At 28.9% G+C, this 5,822-nt stretch overlaps 1 pseudogene; it reads left to right on the top strand.

The window, feature by feature from the left end:
- The first annotated feature begins 1,969 nt into the window (after positions 1-1,969).
- LOC132047444 (ATP synthase subunit a, chloroplastic-like) overlaps positions 1,970-5,822 on the top strand; it is a 5,136-nt pseudogene continuing 1,283 nt past the window's right edge.

Here is a 5,822-nt window from a genome sequence, read left to right on the forward strand (position 1 = left end):
AAGAAAAAAAAAGGGGAGCCACATTTTTTTAAAATTCCCATTTGATTAAACAATTAGTTTTTGGGTTCCAAAAATGGAAAAAAATTAAAAATTAATAAAAAATTTTTTAAAAAAAAAAGTCCCCAAATAAAAAATTTTCCCCTGAAAGAAAACCCATCCGGAAAAAAAACCCCCAAAAATTAACTAAAAATTTTAAAAAGGGCCAAATCCCCAAAAAAAACTTGAATTCCCTTTAAATAAAAAAAAGCAAAGCCCCAAAGGGGAAAATTGAAAATTTAAATTTTTCCAATTAAAAAGGTAAAAAGTAAAAACCCGGGGGAAAAAAAAAACTTGGGGCAAAATAGAAAAATGGTATTTCAAAAAAAAACCTAAAAATAGGGGAAATATTTTTCAAAAAGAAATTCCTTTGTTTAAGGGGGGGGGGGAAAAATTTTAAAATTTTTCTTTAAAAAAAAATTTTTAGGGGTAAAAGAAGGGGGGAAAATTTAAACGCCCCAAAAACCCCGGGCCAAAAATAAGGGAAACCCCTTTTGGGTGATAAAAGGGGCCGGGGAAAAAAAAATGGGCTAAAAGTTTTTTCCCCGGGGTTTCCCCAAAATTTTTAAAAAAAATGGGAAAAAATGGGGGTTTCAAAGGAAAAATTTGAAAATCCCCGGGGCTTGTTTTGGGGGGGGTTTTTAAAGAAATTTTTTAATTGGAAAAATTTGTTTGGGATAAAATAAAAGTTTTATGGGGCTTTTTTTGGGAAAGGGGCGTTTTCGGGGCAAGGGGAAAACCCCCCCCAAAATTTGGTTAGATCCGGGCCTCCTTTTTTTAGGCCCTCAAAGGGGAATCCGGGGGGCCTTTTTTAAAATTTCAAATTTTAAGGGAAATGGTTTACGTTAAGCCCCTTTCGGGTGGATTTTGGGTTTTTTCCCCAAGTTTGGGGGTTTTTTCCCCCAAAAGGGGTTTAGGGTTTTTTTCTTTAACTCTTTTAAGGGGTTTTTGAACCTTTCCTTTTTTTTAAAAAACCCTTTTTTTTAAAAAAGAAAAGGGTTAGGGTTTTGGGTGAATTAATTTTTTTTGGAATTTTGATCCCCCCTTTTTTTTTTGGGAAAATTCTTGTTTTTTCCCCCCCCAAAAAATTTAGGGGAAACCCATTTTAATTTTGAAAATACCAAACTTGGGGGTTTAAATAAAATTTTGGGGAAAAAACCCCCAAACCTACCAATTTTCCCCCCTTTTTTCTTGTTTTTCCCCAAAAAAGCCTTTTTAAAAAAAAAACCTTTTAAAGGGGGTAAAACCCCTTAAGCCGGGAAAATTTTTTTCCTTCTTATAATTTTTTTTTTTTTAAAAAAAAAAATAATTTTTTTTTTAAAAACCCCCCAAAAAAAGGGGAAATATAAAAATTTTTGGCAAAACGGGAAAAAAAATTTTAAAAGGGTATTAAAGGCCCTTTTCCCCCGGTTTTCCAACCCCCCTTTTTAAAACCCAAAATTTTTTTTTGAGTAAAATTTGGGGGAAAAAGGGTTTTGGGGTTTTCTAAAAGGTAATAAAATCTTTTCAAACCCCTTTTCCCGTTTTTTGGGAAAAATTTGGGGGTTTTCATTTTTTTACAAAAATTTGCAAATTTTTGGGTTTTTTTTGTGGGGGGGTAAAATTTGGAATTTTAAAATCAAAATTTTTTTAAATTTTTTAAATTTAAATGAAAAGACAACCTGTCTATCAATAAGAGGCTTCGGTAGTCCCCGGCCCCAAAAATTAAACTTTTTTAGTATTTTGTTCATTTCTAAAGTTAGAGAGAACCGCATTAGCTAATCAATTATCTCTACTTTTGGAGGACTCCACTATTCGAAAGCTCCCCAATATGTTCTCATCTAACTTGAAATGAAGAAAGAGAAAAAAGGTTTTTTCAACAAACCTCATTTCCCTGAACAGTCACCCCCTCCTTCATGCTGGAGGGGAGTTCCTTTTAGTACCCGTAAGTTACATGGTGGTTAAGTTGCAAAAATTCCCGGCAGGTTGGTTCGTTCAAGGATTCCCTCCCTTACGTGATCAAGCTAATCAAGCTTGACTTTGAAGTTTCTTATTTTATTTAGCTGACATTTATTAAAATCTGCCCATCCGTATTGTTTGGCTTCCCTTCCTGGCTCTAGGAATGCTTGGGAATTGCATCAAAACTTCTTGTTCATTTCTTCTGCACAGTATCAATCTTTGGCAGTCCATTTACGGGACTTTAATGCATGTATTACCCTCTATGGCAAGGGTCTCAGACCAACGAATAATTTTCGTTGGAAACTTTTTATTTTAATTTAAGCAAACGGAGGTTACTACTCAAGAAACCTATTTGAAAAAATTCTAATCAACTATAGAAATTCAGCCTGAATAGTGACTTACCGTCTTCCACGGGAATCAACATAGGATTCTCCTCTTTTAAACCTTCTTATCAAAAAAACCGCCTTCAACTCCGCCTCGTATTTTCCCTCAGCCTCTTACAGGAGGCAATGCATTTTCTTTTCCACCTTCCTTGCCTCTATCCTTTTGTAGAATACAAAGTTTCAACTGCCTTTTTCTTCTTAAAGTTCAGGAAAATTTTAAAACCAAAATTGAATAAAGATAAGGGTTTCTGTATTCAATTTTCATTTAAGCTATCATCCAGTTCTAAAAATCCAAAGGGAAACTTCGCAACACTCCAGGGTTTCCTACTAGAATTGACCAGGAACAGGCGCCCATGTTTTCAAACCATGATTTCAGACACTTAGCGCCTCTGCCATTCTGAAGGTAACCTTCAGACGTTTTTATGCATTTGGTAACTAACACTTTGAAGCACCAGCAATTCAATATCCAGTTCAATGAATTGTCCCGCTAATATTCAATTGTTCTTTCTTTTCCCCGGTTCCTTTCAAAAACAGATACCTAATAAAAGCCCTGGGCGGGGAAAAAAAGGGACTTTTTTCTTCCCTTCACTTTATACCTTTTGTTTTTTCCCAATTTTTTTTTTTCCAAAATCCCCTTTTTTTTGTTTTAAAAAATTTTTTTTTTTAAAATTTTTTTTTTCCCCTTTTTTTCCAACCTTTCTTAAAAAGGGAAAAAAAAAAACCCCTTTTTTTTCCTTTTTTTGCCCAAAAAAGGGAAATTTTTTTTTAAAACCTTTTTTTTAAACTTTATTTAGAAAAAAAATTTTTCAAAAAAATAATAAATCAAAAAACCCCCTTTTAGAATTAAATTTTTAAAATTTTTTTTATTAAAATTCCTGACAGAATATAATTTCCTTTAAAAAACCCCAAAAAAAAAAAAAAAAAAAAAAAAAAATGTTTTGAAGAAAAAGGAAAAAGGAAAAAGACCTTTCCCTTTTTTTTTTGAAAAGAGAAAAAAAAACCCAAAAAGAAAAATTAAAGGAAAAAAAAAAATTTTTGGGGTTAAAGAAAAAAAAAAAATTTTAAAAAAAATTTTTAAAAAAAAAAAAATTAAAAAAAAAAAAAAACAATAAAAAAAAAAAAAAAAAAAAAAAAGTCGGATTCCCCCTTTTTTTATACCCCGGGAAAAAAACCCCCAAGGGAAAAAAAAAATGCCCAAAAAAAAAATTTTTTTAAAAGGAAAAAAACTTGAAAAAGATTAAAAAAAAAAAATTTATTTCCTTTAAATTTTTAAAATTTTAAAATTTTTAAAAAAAAAAAAATAAAAATTTTTTAAAAAAATTTTTAAAGGGAGGGTTTTTTTAAAAATAAATATATGAGGGAAAAATAAATTTAAATTTTTAATCCTGGGAAAAAGACAAAAAATTTTAAAAACCCAAAATTTAAAAATTTTCCCCCCTTTGGGAATTTCTATAACCCAACCCGTTCCTAATAAAAATGGGGGTTTAATTTGCCCAAAAAAAAAAATTTTTTTTTTAAAAACAAATGAAAAAAAGGGCCCTTTTTCTTTTTTTTATAATGAATTTTCGTTTTTAAAAAAATTTCATTTTATTCATTGTGAAAAAAAAAATTTTTTTTAAACCCCTTTTTTTCCCTAAATTTGAATAAAAAAGGGTTTTTTTTTCCCCCTAATTTTGAAAATAAGTTTAAATTTTAAAAGTAATAAATAAAAACAAAAAATGCATTTAAATGCCGGGGAAAAACCCAAAACAAAACCCATTAAAATTTCATTTTTGGGAAAAAACAAGAAAGGTGGTAAAAAGAAAATTACCTAAAAAAAATTGATTTGTTTTATGCCCTATAAGACCTTTTGTTTGTATCCCAATATTTCCATTGGGGTTAATGGGATCAAAAAATAAAATGTTTTGGAATAAACAATAATCAAATGAAATAAAAGCTGATAAAAATCCCAACAACATCAAAATAAATCCTTTAATTTCTTTTTGAGCAAAATAAAAATTCAATTTTTTTATTATTCCTATAATCAATCAAATACATTATGTAATAACCCGAAAAAGGGAAAAAAAAAAAAACCCCCCCCCTAATGCCGCCAAATGGGTATGGCATCGAAAAGAAAAGGGTTTTCTATCACCGCAAATAAAAAAAAGGGGCCCCTAAAAAAAAAAATTGACCCCAAAAAAATTTAAGTTATTGAATATTTCAAAAAACCCAACCCGATAAAACCCAAAATTAATAAAAACCCCCATGTACAAACCTTTTTTTAAACATTTCCCAAAAATAAACAAAATCCCATTAATAGATAAAAGCCCCCAAATTCCCCAAAAAATAAATTTTTTCAAATTCAACTGTAACTAATCCCACATGGAAATCTAAAAAACTCATATAAAAAAAAAAATTCAAATACCCATCATGAGCCATAAAATTATCACTATTAAAACCATATAAAAAATTTAATAATAAAAAAAAGGGTCGATCAAATCAAAAGTAAAAGAAAATCATTATTATGCCCAAGTTTATACATATTGAAAAAAAATTTTTTTTGCTTTTTAAAAAAGGGTGGGGAAAAAATGACTATTTTAACAATAAAACAAAAAACCCCATACCGAAAACTTTTTTGGGGAAAGAAAAAAACCCTAAAAAAGGGGACTGGAAAAAAATTGATCCCCCTTTTCTATTTGTTCCATAAAAATTTTTGAATTTTTAAATTTAAATTGCCTTCACCCTTTTTTAAAACGTCAATAAAAAAAAAAATATGGACTCAAATAATTTAAAACTTAAATCGAAATTTTCTATTCTTCTATTCTGAGTCTTTGCTAAATACTTCAATTTTGAAATCAGGTTTCAATGGTCAAATGATATGAAAAAATTTTGGTCTCGAAATAGGATTTTTCCCCCCGGACCAGAAATTAAAATTCCGTTTTTTTCCCGAAAAAAATGGGTTCTTATCTTTAAACCTCTCGGGAATTTTTTTGCATGTAAATTTGGGAACCCTAAATAAAAACATATTTTTGGTTTTTATTTTATTTTTAAAGTTAACTAATTTCATTTTTTTTCACAGAACACCCAATTGAAATTCTTTGTATAATTTGAATCAAAAAAAAATTAATTTGAAAATTTCAATAGAGAACCTTTTTTTTCATTCTAAAAGTTTTTTGGAATAGAAAACTGGAAAAAGAATTTCCCCCTTTTATTTCAGTATTATTCAGTTTTTTTTCCTATCTTTTTTCCGATAAATTTTTTTTTTGGGGGAAAACCAAAAAAAGTAGTAAAAAATTTTTTTGAAAAGATGTTTTCCCTCCCTTAACAATGGGAATTTTTAACAAATGAGTTAAAAAAACTTTGGCATCAAAAAATATTCTAAAAAATTTGGAAAAGAAGGGGTTAGGTACATTAAAACTTTTTTCGTTTCTTTTTAGGGGAAATTTAAAAAATTTTTTTTCCCCAAAAAAAAATAAAAAATAAAAA

The sequence above is a fragment of the Lycium ferocissimum genome, chromosome 2 (assembly GCF_029784015.1).
Source record: "Lycium ferocissimum isolate CSIRO_LF1 chromosome 2, AGI_CSIRO_Lferr_CH_V1, whole genome shotgun sequence".
In the NCBI taxonomy this organism is placed as follows: domain Eukaryota; kingdom Viridiplantae; phylum Streptophyta; class Magnoliopsida; order Solanales; family Solanaceae; genus Lycium; species Lycium ferocissimum.